General features: G+C 34.8%; 1 protein-coding gene across 1 annotated transcript in view; it reads left to right on the forward strand.

Annotated features, from left to right (window-relative positions):
* Window positions 1-12,247, forward strand: part of LOC130892386 (uncharacterized) — a 124,518-nt gene that overhangs the window by 11,036 nt on the left and 101,235 nt on the right. The window contains exon 2 of the mRNA XM_057797789.1: window positions 9,333-9,421. The gene's annotated coding sequence lies outside the window, so the exon portion shown is untranslated. The remainder of the gene's footprint in view (window positions 1-9,332; window positions 9,422-12,247) is intronic.

The raw sequence follows: 12,247 nt of genomic DNA on the forward strand, positions 1-12,247 counted from the left end.
TGATGAAGCACATCTCGAACCACCATGTTCTGCTAGTTTTTCGAATTCAAACTTTGCTCATACTTGTGCAATAGTTCCATTCGGCTACATTCAATATTGCATAAAAAACATGTATCGGCTGTATGGGTTTTTCAAGACGAGCAGAATACAATAAAATTTGGTCGCGCACGAAGCACTTCGAAGCAAATGGCCGCCTGTTTTTTCAAAATAACTAAACATGTCGCCACCGTACTACAAGAGCAACGCAAAACGGTGAATACTGAATAGTAGACCACCATTTGTTTGCCAGAAGTGTTCAAAAAATTAAGGAAAACCAACCGCATTATATAAATCATTCCCTACCACGACAATGCGAACTCTCGAATCGAATTGATGGCTCATCCGCCATACAGTAATTGTTTGGCACCCAATGATTTCTTCTTATTCCAGTATATCTAGAATAAATTGTGTTTTTTTTACACTTGAAGAAGCGGTTGATGCGTTGAAATTACATGTTTTGGAGGTACCTCAATCGGGATGGAAAAAATGTTACGACAATTGGTTCAAACAAATGCAAAAGTGAGAATATTTTGAAAAACAATAAAGCCATATACAATACTAAATATTTGCTTTTATTTGTCTATCCTAAAACTTAAGTAGCAATCCTCGTATTGAACTGAAGTCACGTGGACACGAAGTGCAATCGGTAATCACTAAAAAAATGATTGTCGTATAGCGGACACAAGTTAATCAACTAGATTATTGACTATAGCATATTGAATTCATGCTAAAGTAGATTATATTGTATATTTAACAAAAAAAATCTTCAGCTGCATGTAGGGTGGCGGAAAGTCCTTCAGCTGATACGCTGAAGGTCCTCGTACTATAATTTGCTCTTTTCTTATTTTATCAATTACTTCTAATAGTTAACCTTTTATGGCCGTGTAATAAAATATGTTACCGTGCTCTAGTTAAAACTGGAAGTGACCGAAGTTCACAAAACTTGTTTCCAATCGATAATACGAGAAATAGCACGCAAATACAAATTTTCTGACGTTTTAATTCACACTCTATGCATTTCTAATTATTGTTTGAACAGCATTGATTTCGATTTGGATTTTAGTGAATCATGAAACGGAATGGGAGCTCAATCAACACAAACTAACTAATCTAATCAATGACCTAAATCGATAGCTCGTGTTAACAAAATATACTTTTAGATGATACTCATACCATTTCTCTATATCAACTTTTAGTTTATTCACATTTCTTCTCAATTATACTGGATGATTAGATAATAATTTATAATACTGTATTTCCGGAAAAGAGAACGTAACATCCGTCTCAAACATTCCATAAGAGTTGCTAAAACAATATATGTTTTCAGAGCTCCATAACCTCTATTCCAAAAATCTATTACTAATTATTTGTTTGTAATTGTACAAGCCTGTTTATTGAAGGTTACCAGTATTGAGCCCATTTTCTTAACAGCAACCTTCTCAGGTACCACAATGCACAAATTTTCAGCCACGCAGCATCTTTGTGAGTGAATTTTTTCCGATAAATATCGACACACAATGTTCAATTTTGACATAATTCGAATGCGGTTTGTTTCAATCGATTTAGAGTGATGTTTTTTTTGGCCCATGCTCATTTGGATATTTTTATATGCCGTTTTCGCTCATTATCCAGTATTTTTGTACTATTGGGAGATAATAATGTAGTGGGCATAGCTAAAATAAAAGAAACTATAAGCAAACAGAAATGAACAGTGAACATGCCATAACGAAACTTTGTATGTTACATAGACTCCAACAGATGTCGCTTAGTAACACATAAATCCTTGTTCCAACTTTCTGTACTTATGTAGAGCGTGGAAATGAACCCAGTTCAACAAAAACTATTTCGTGATCAGCTCCATCAAGCTAGCAGCCAAATATTCGTAAAAATAAAAAAAATATATGAATCGAAAGGGTTTTCAATGCTCGTTCTGAAAATTCAAATCCTGAATTTTCTCGTGGATGGATAATCATGCGAGCCACATTTCTCTAGCCATCTTTGAGTATTGTAAGGATAACTATGTCCATATGCTATCTTTACTACCACATACATCTCATCGCATGCAGCCATTAGATGTGTCCTTTTTTGGTCCATGAAGAGCCAACTGTCACAAAGAATAACACCCTATGATATAGCTTCGTTGGTCAAAAAAGCATTTTCTAATGTTGCCTCCTTGAGTAAGGCCGAAGGAGGATTCAAATCAACGGGCATATTTCCTATACATCCAAATGTTTTTTCAGATGATGACTTTATAGTAGCTGAAGTCCTTCAACCAGAGCCAATTGTTGCTCAAGAAGTTGCTGACTCTATTTTTGAATCGACTTCTGCTGGTGCTGTTGTCCCTGCATCATCCCTAACGCCTACTTTTGAGCTAGAACGAAACATTCCTATTCCAAGTACATCCACATTCTGTTCCACTACTTCTGGACCAGCGACTGCATCGTTGTCTCAAATTGATATACCATCAACATCTAAGGATCTGCCAAAAATTCAAAATTTCATTCAGATGCCTAAGAAGGTAGCTGTTGTCAAGACAAGACAAGGAATGAAAAAACAGCATGCAACGATTTTAACATCCACACCGATCAAAGACGCCCTAGTTGAAAAAGAAAATAAAAAGAAGGCCAAAGCTGTGAAAAACGAAGGAAAAAGAACAGGAAAGAAAATCAAGCCACAGAAGGGTAGTCGTGACAAGGTTAAGTAGAAAATTCTGCAGAACTCCAATGATAATTGGACGTCAGACGTGAACACCGATGTGTTATGCCAGGAAAATGACGATGCAAAAGATGCAAGCAGCTTGTGTCTTGTATGAATTCGGCCGAAACAATGAAACATGGTACTGGTGCACTTCTTGTGGGCTCTGGGCTCATGCCGACTGTACTGGATGGGATACTGCGCACAATTATGTTTGCGACATGTGTTGATCACCATTGCCCACATACTGATCACCATTGCCAACCCAAGTTGACAATCAGGATCAAAGTTATTTTTTTTTAAATTCTATTGTACCAAAACTAATAAACCAAAGTAATTAAAAATGATCTCAATCGGTAGTTAGTAAAGTAAAGTTTATAATAAGAACAGAGTAATAAACAGCTGATTCATAGATTTGGTTTTTTTTTTCATTTTCGCTCAAGTGATCCCCATTACCTACATTTACCCTAATTAAAACCGTGGTTGCAAATTCAGATGTGTCCTTTGGAAAAACTAAAAATACATATCAAATGGTCCTAATTCTCTCGTTACAAAAATATTTTGCTTTTTGTCTATAGTCTTAGGGAAACCTGAAAAAAAATTAACTAATTATTCTGGATTATTCATTGCACACAGGCCTGTGAGTTGGCTGTGCGCGGAACTTGATGAATCGCAAAGTCTCCATGGGATGAAGTAACATTGTTTGTTATGATGTTTGAATCAATTTGAATTAAGTGATTGAAATAGTGTAGACGATAGGAGATCGTACTATTTACTAATTAAGTAACGCAATTACAGTAATAATTGGATGGAAGTCATCGGCGTCGTTGGATGCAAAGTATAGCATGTCAAACTAATATTTGAAGTAAAAAAAGGAACTGGTAGTGCATGTTTATGTAATAAAAAGTTAATTAACATTAAAAGTGCATTAGGAAACATGTGACTTTTGAGAGATCCATTTATTACTGTAATCGCGTTACTTAATTAGTAAATAGAACGATCTCCTATCGTCTACACTATTTCAGTCACTTAATTCAAATTGATTCAACATCATAACAAACGACCGTTACTCCAACTCATGGAGACTTCGATTCATCAAGTTCTGCGAACGCGCACAACTAACTCACAGGCCTGTGCGCAATAAATAATCCGGAATAATTAGTTAATTTTTTTAGACAAAAAGCAAAATATTTTTGAAACGAGAGAATTAGGAGCATTTGATAGGTATTTTTAGTTTTTTCCAGAGGACACTTTGGACAGGAAATAAAAAATATTTTCTAATCTGAATTTGCTCCCACGGAGTTAATTAATATCTTTTTATCGAATCAACAAGTAAATTTGGGGTTTGGATTTTCAGAACGAGCATTGAATATCCTCTCGATTCATATTTTTTTTTCAATTCGTGGTCCACGTTGTGGATCAATATTTACGTATTATAAATATGTTTACATCAATTGAAATTAATGTTGAAATAGTTGGTGGGATGGTTTTTCAAAGGAATAGCTCTCTTTAATTCTTAATATATTTTAACAAAATATTGGACTTGTCGAAAAGATGTAAATGATTAATGCCCTCCATGAACCAGTGTTATATTGTTCGCATTGTTGTCGTTTTATATCAATGGCAAATAACTTTCTAAAAGTAATGTTTTCGTAGGCTTTTTCGGTCACTGAACAGCTGTCTTCAGAAAGAAAGAGAAAACAAGAGGAGAATCGAAAGAAACTAATCCCCTTTGTAAAAGAAATAATTTTCCGCGGCAAAAAAGGCATCTCCTTAAGAGGTACGTGAAATCGATTCGGGGCGCATACAAATTACACCGGAACCTGAATAATGGTAATTTTAGAGTCCTGTTGCGGTTTGCGGCTGAGTCTGGAGATAAAGATCTGGTGGAGCATATGAATACTTCACAGAAGAATGCCCTGTACACAAGCCGTCAGATTCAAAACGTAATATGACATTTGTGGAAAATAAATTCAACATTAAAATAATAGAAGAAGTAAAGATAGCCAAACTCTTTAACTGACGAAACCACCGAGATCGGTCGTGTAGAACAAGTCTCGTTATGTATTAGACTAGTGCTGTTTCACTGCTGCTTCGTTTTTTTATGATGACAAATTTAAGTGAACAACGTGACTCCGTGAAATTTTGTTTTCTATGCGGTAAAAACGCTGCTGAAACAGTTTTAATGTTGAAAACTGCTTACAAAGATGATGCTATGGGGAATACTCAAGTGTATGGGTGGTTTGATCGTTTTAAAAATGGCGACTTGTCGATTGATGACAAACCTCGCCCTGGACGTCCATCAGCTGCCCGAATCGATAAAAATGTTGAAAGAATTCGAGAGCTTGTGCTGCTCAAACCGTCGACAGACAATTGATCAACTGTCTGAAATCATTGGAATATCTTGGAGCTCGGTTCAGCAAACAGTTGACTGGTTCTTCCACCATGACAACGCACCTGCACACTCAGCCAGTTTTTAGTTAAAAATAACATGGTTCCGCTGTCACACGCACCTTACTCGCCTGACCCGGACTCATGCGACTTTTTCTTGTTTCCACATATGAAAAGGGGCATGAAAGGACGGCGATTTGAAAACATTGAAGACGTCCAGAAAAGAACGAGACAGGAGCTTGCAGCAATCTCTAAAGATAAGTTCAAACAATGTTTCGAACAGTGGAAGCACCGCTGGGACAAATGTATTACTTGTAATGGGGAGTATTTTGAAGGGGATAAGGTTGTTTTGTAAATATATAGCATTTAAAAAATAATTCCGGTTATTTTTGGGTACCCTCTCGTATTAAATATTTATCTGCGACTAAAAATGATAAGTTTCACTCCAATAAACAAAAAGATCTTTCAAATGAGTGCAAATGTGAAATAAATGCTAATTTAATAAGTATGGAAAGAGGCTTCGATTATTATAATAATTTATCAACAAATGATTTTTTCGGTGGGAGCTCGAGCAGTAAGTAATATCAGTGGGTCAACATTTTCATCAACAAGAATAGTTGTTTTTTTCAAGTTGGTCTATTTGTTCTTTTGCCGTTTCAATTATCAGTAAACCAAGATCATTATTAGCTTGTTTGTTACTTTTATATATTTGGGAGAAATTTCTTGTTTATCGTCGAAACTACACACGCGAGCAAAAAAATCGACTTAAGTCACACGCTCGCTATCTAAAGTCTCTAGCAGGGAATCTTCCTTTCTCAAAGCCATGAGTTTTAGTTTTATAGTGAGTGGTTTATGTTGTTATTGAGTTATTTTTGTGGTGAAGAAAAAATATCAAACGAAACGGAATCTTAAAGAAGGAAAAAGGGTTAAAAAAGTAACAGTAAAGAAAATACAAGCTGAAGTTCTTCAAAATAATAATTTATTTCGCATTAACCTATAAATATTTAGCGTTCTCACCCTTGGCCCCAACAGCTTTTTCATGGATCATCGATCTTGTTCAGTAGGCGCCTTTTTGGGCTCAGATATGGTGGCTGGTGCAGGATTTCCAGCACGAACTTTTCTCTCAAGTTCATCCCATAGTAGCATATGGACGGAACGGATTATACTCCATTAAGATGAAGTTTTCGCCGATAAAACTGACATAGGGAACTAATGATTTCCTAAAATTTCTTCTATGTATCTATTCGCCGTAAATCCCCCCAGGTCCCCGCCAGTTTCAATAAAAATCAACTCGGTTTTTGCTGAAAATATTGGAATACCCTCTTATGCAGCACTGTGTGAATATTTCTCCAGCTCTTCTGTAGACTTTTCTGCCCTATTTTATCGCTACCTTGCAGGTGCACTCTACTTTCGTATTAGAAGGGAACAGAGCCCCATTGTTCGTTAGTCTATTTAACGTGTTCCCTGGCAAATCGTAGCTCGGTAGTCTGGCGGTCAGTAGATGGTCTTTTTGGCTCGAAGTTACCTGTCTTAAGTCTACATTTGACTAGCCCAGTAGCTCACAGCCTCTCTTCGTATTTCTCTGAGCTCTTATTGGCCCAGTGAGGGTCCGATTTCTCAGCGATGTGCTGGCAATAAATCGGTCATCTCTCTGGGAAGTGCACCATTTTTTCTGGAACTACATCTCTTGGTGAACTCTGGAAACACCAAACTGACTCATGTTCAGCGTACTGACTCGTTGACTTTGACCTTGTCGCAATAGGGTGACCGCTTGAGCAGCTTTATCACTTGTTGTCTCCATTTCAGGTAAAATTCTTATTTGTTGTTAGGGAGATGTGTACAGGTTTGATGGCTATCTGATACTAAGTCACGTAGATAAACTTTTTTAAGGGTCAGTTACCCCTAATTAGCACTATTATAATCAGGGGTGAAAAAGGTGGTTACCGATCATATTCTTGGACTGTGAGAGCAAGAAACAGTTGATATCAGCTTCAAGAATCTACTAAAAAAAATGCAATTGCTTTAATTCCGTGCTCAGATAATTTTATTGCTCACGAGTGTATATAAAAAAAATTGATCAAACAAAATGTCAGAATCTGAAGTTATTGCTGTAGTTTGACAATGTTTTCCAAGGCTATAACACGGTAGTGGTCTGAAAAGTTTCAGAGCTCAACCTGAAGATGTGAGTACATATAAATATGAGCTGGGAATATTTGCGCATATTTTGAGAAATCCTCATTCAAATTTTAGCCATTTTGGATCTTAAGTTTTTGTTTGAGAATTTATAAGTGAGTCGTTGTGAAGATTTTTCTGTAAATAGGGAAAGATTTAGTATCGAGCTGTCAATATTCATTTTTTTGAAAGAAAATATGCTAATGCAAATGAAGGAGGCTGTCTGGTCTGATGACGAGCATTAGGAACAGCCTAAAACTGCGATAACGAGCAATTTCATCCAAAAAGTTCACCAAATGGTGAAAGAACGCATTTGCTATTTACTACTTGAAGAATTATGTATGCGTAAGCTATTCGCGCATTTTGTGCCGCTTTTGCTTATTTAGGACTAAAAGTGCATTTTCAAAGGAACATTTCCCTGGTCTTATTAACGCGGTTAAAGCAGTAGTGGAGTCAGTGGATCCACCTCTACAATTCTAAATTTAAAAAACAGTCAATTGAAAGGGTGAACTTGCTTCGAAAAGGCTTCATCGGACAAAAAAGTAATGGCCACCACTTTTTGGGATAGTCATTGTATTGTGTTTATCGACCAAGGTAAAACAATAACAGGAAATTATCACGCATAGTTTCTTGATAAGGTAAAAGAAAATGTTTTTCCGTCAGAACGACCCTCCTTTCTATACTTCGATAATCGCCATTCACGAATTACATTTCGAATTGATTGACCACATGCCGTATTCAGCAGATTGGGCCTCCAGCGACTTTCTTTTGTTCCCTAACCTTAAAGTTTCATAGTACGAAAAAGGTTATCACATACGTAAACTCCTATTTGAAGAGAAATATGGCATACATTATTTGGAAGGGCTGCAAATTATAGAACATGAATATAAATAATTATAGAAAAAATATCTTGCTTATTTATTAGGAAACTTTCAGACAACCCTCGTATATCTAGTATAATCATTAGAGCTATCAAATACTCCAGTAACTCTATGACCAAAATATCGACGTATATACTAAATTTATCTATCTTAAATAACGTTTAATGTTTTCTCCCTATCCTGTACAACATTGTGTAATTAATTTTGTATTTTGATAGCTATTGGTTGAAACGTGAATAGCGAATACCTGCATCAACCTTCAAATGACGACCGATATGGAAAAGGAAAACCGTGAGGGGATTGAAGATGTAGATAAGTCTTGAGTTAATAACCTACAAACTGCTATAGATCAATTTCACTGGGCCTTCAGCCATATATACGAGAGGGGACCCAAAAATAACCTGAATTATTTTTTAAAAGTTATATAATTCGAATTATTCTATTCTATTCAAACTACTATCTATTACGAGTACAACTGATATATTTGACTCAGTGGTGCTTCCTTTTTCAGTTTATACTGACCTCTTCTCATACATGGAAATAAGAAATAGTCACAGTCACATGGAGTGAGATCAGCCAAGTATGGTGCGTGGAGCAGCGTATATAGCTCCGTCTACAAATGCATTGACCTGGTGGAAAACCCAATTTATTGTCTGCCACAAAAACCAGTCATACATTCAATTTTCTCCCATAGCTTTATTTATAAGCTGTTTTCAACATTAAAACAGTTTCAGTAGCATTCAACCCCAAATTTCTCTGATACAGTGTGGTCTCGTATTACTTCATTGTATGAGTTATGCCAACTTGACGAACTCCACAATTTTTCCGGAATTACTAATAGGTTTGTGGCACTATATATTCTATTTTATCTTTTTAAGGGTGGATATCTGATTCTCTGATTTAATTTTGTGATAAAATTTGCCGTTTGACAAGAAATAATAAAAACCCATTTCCTACACTTTTCACGTGCAGTGGAACACCTTGTAACATTTATTTGTCTCATATATATATTTTCCAGAAAACAGATAATCTGAAAGTAATTGAAAACTGAAATTTTTTGTCATTTTTGCCCTTGAAGTTGTATGAATAATTGGAGCTTAAACGTTTTTTTTTTTTCTTTTAATTTGAAACAAATGCAATTTTGGTATGTTTCAGAGTAACAACGTCAATGATAATTTGTGATTGATGAAGTTATGGTATGTCTTCCACAATAAAAACTCGTCCACAGATTCCATGGAAACAATGTAAGTCTTCTCTAATATTTAGTTTGCAGTAGTGGCTTTTGCATAGATGTTGAATATTTATTTCTGTAGTGATTGTCGTCGATTTTATGGATGTTTAATTTTGTTTTAAATTGGCCTACAATTGGGTCCACCCCGACCAATCGATTTTTCTCTAAAACCACATGCATTGTCTAGTATTTAACGATACATTCTCCAGCAATTCATCCAACAATTGCCCCATTTAATTTATTTGGTAAAGTGCAAGGCCCGATTAAGCAATCACCAAACATACTTTCACGAACAAAGTGCGAATTTTCTTCATCCCAAATGTGACTATTTCTAGAGTTGAAAACTCCTTTCCTAGTAAATCACTGGCCAATTTGTATGGATGTAACACTTGTTCTTTTAAAACTTTTCACGCAGTTGAATGTTCAACTCTTAAAGCGCTATACACAGTTAGAGTACTGAAAGATGGCCTTTCAAAAATATTTGATATTTCCTCTTCCAGATGCACAGTCCTTGTTGTACGTTGCTTCCCAGCATTTTTCCTTTTAATTAACAAGTTTCCGGCTTCTTTTAGCCTTCTTTCAATACTTGCAAATGTAGAATGATGTGGAATTCGACGATTGCGAATTCTTTGTTGGTGCGATTCTACTATTTTTTCGAGTTTCCCCGTAAATCATTAATATATCGATCAACTAAAAATTCATTTTATAACAACGAAATTAATGTAAAAACTAATTTAAAATTCTATTATTTAATCTATCAAGATCGTGTCGAATCCACAAAGTGTCACGAACTATCAAATATATGACACGTGCCTACTAGATTATAATTTAGAAATATTGAGTAGTATTTAATTACCTGCAGACTTTTGTTTAGAGGCAAATTTCTACTACACCGTTTTTTAACTAAATATAATCAGGCAATTTAGAACAAAATTAAAAAAAGAATTTGCTCCAGTGGCGTAAAAACTAGGGGGATAAAAGTGACAACTAACCCTGACAGCGCGCCAATGGTTAAATTTTTCAAAGTTTCTTCATTTTGAGCACTCTATATCTCAGCAACAAGGCACCGTAAGGGTTCGTATTCCTATATCAAAATGAATCATTTATTGAGATCTCTCTGTGGTAGAGCGTTGTCGGTCGAATATAGAAACATCGAGTATAAACAAATCAGTTCATTCGCATCCTAGCAACACATTGAATTGTAAATTTTCATGAAGAATTTTGAACAATCGAAACTGAAATCTTCATTTTAGATTTAGATAGATAATTTATACCACGTTGGCGGCATATTGAACATGTTTATATTAGTGGTTTTATGAAAAAAATGTTAGATGTTAAATTTTTTAAGTCGTATACGAGGTTTTTCAAAAAATATACTTTCTTTATGACAATCTCGAAAATTGTTATAAAGAAAAGATGTTTGGAATTGAAAATGGCTTTCAAATATTCAACATTGTTTATTTACATCTAAACAATATTTTTTTCTTCATTTTCTCTGGGATTACGTTGGAAATTTAAGTTTGCATATTAATGCATTGTATTTATTAATTATAAATTTGATTAAACAATTCTAAATAAACTTTAAAAAAAAATAATCTCTTAATTTTTATCGAACACTGATAACCTTTAAGTTGCTTAATCACTAGTTTGTAACATTCTATCGATGCATTTAAATGAAGTTTGTATGCATAATTTATTTTGTTACAATAAATACTAATGAATAATTACTATCTTCAATTTACTAATGCCTATACATATCCTTCATTTCTGTTTGTACATGTAACAGTTCTATCACAGAATTCTCTTAAGACATTGCTAACCATATGGGAAGTTATATTACGAACCGCTTCTGCAAATATTCTCTCTAAATGGTCAACATGGCTTTTGAAGGTAAACTTTTTGCTTTAAGTAACCCCACGAGAAAAAAATCGAGTGGGGTTAAATCCGGAGACCGCGGAAGCCAAGGAATTTCCGAAAAACGATGAAAAACCCTTCCATTGAAAATATTTTCAAATGTATCGTCAAATGTATGTCACATCTAATCTGCTGGAACCATATCTGCTGACGTTCAAGTAAGGGAAGGTTGTCAAGAAAATCATTCATTTCATTGTTTAAAAAGCACAAATAACGATCAGCATTCAAGGTTTCTCGGATAAAAAAAGGTCCAATTATTTGATTTTTATACATTCCGCACCAGACGTCTCTTTTGAACGAATATTGGTCTCGAGTTTTCAACGTAAAATGTGGCTTTGTATCACTTCACCAACGACAGTTTTGGCTAGAAACTGTTCAATTTGATAAGAATGTTGCTTCATCCGTAAAAATAATACACTTTGACATAAATGGGTTATTTACTAAGATTCCCTGTATGTCACAATAGAATTCGAATCGTCTATCATGATCTCCTGGTCTTAAAGTATAAAATTTTGAAGTTTGTAAGGGTGATATTTGTATTTATTTAGAATCTTTAAAATTGTATTTTTTATATCCGTTGGCAATGAATATGCCCTTTTTCGTAAAGGATATTTAGCGTTACTTGCAGCGCAATGTCATTATTTTCTATCATGCTGTGGCATTTTTTACTAAATTTATTATGTACATCTCCATAAGTCTTAAATTTATTAAATATTTTTCTAACAGTTTCATTGTGAATATTTTTATCTGGATGTCGGAAATTAAAAATGTCTGCTGCTTCTGGAAATGTTTTATACTTATCACTCACTATTAGCACAATCTCTTTTTTCTCTTCCAGATTTAATGTTGGTGGCATGTCTAACTTTCCATAAACAAATACGTCTGTTTACATGTCTGTACATAAAATACGGATCTCTAAAAACTA

Source organism: Diorhabda carinulata, chromosome 4 (assembly GCF_026250575.1).
Source record: "Diorhabda carinulata isolate Delta chromosome 4, icDioCari1.1, whole genome shotgun sequence".
In the NCBI taxonomy this organism is placed as follows: domain Eukaryota; kingdom Metazoa; phylum Arthropoda; class Insecta; order Coleoptera; family Chrysomelidae; genus Diorhabda; species Diorhabda carinulata.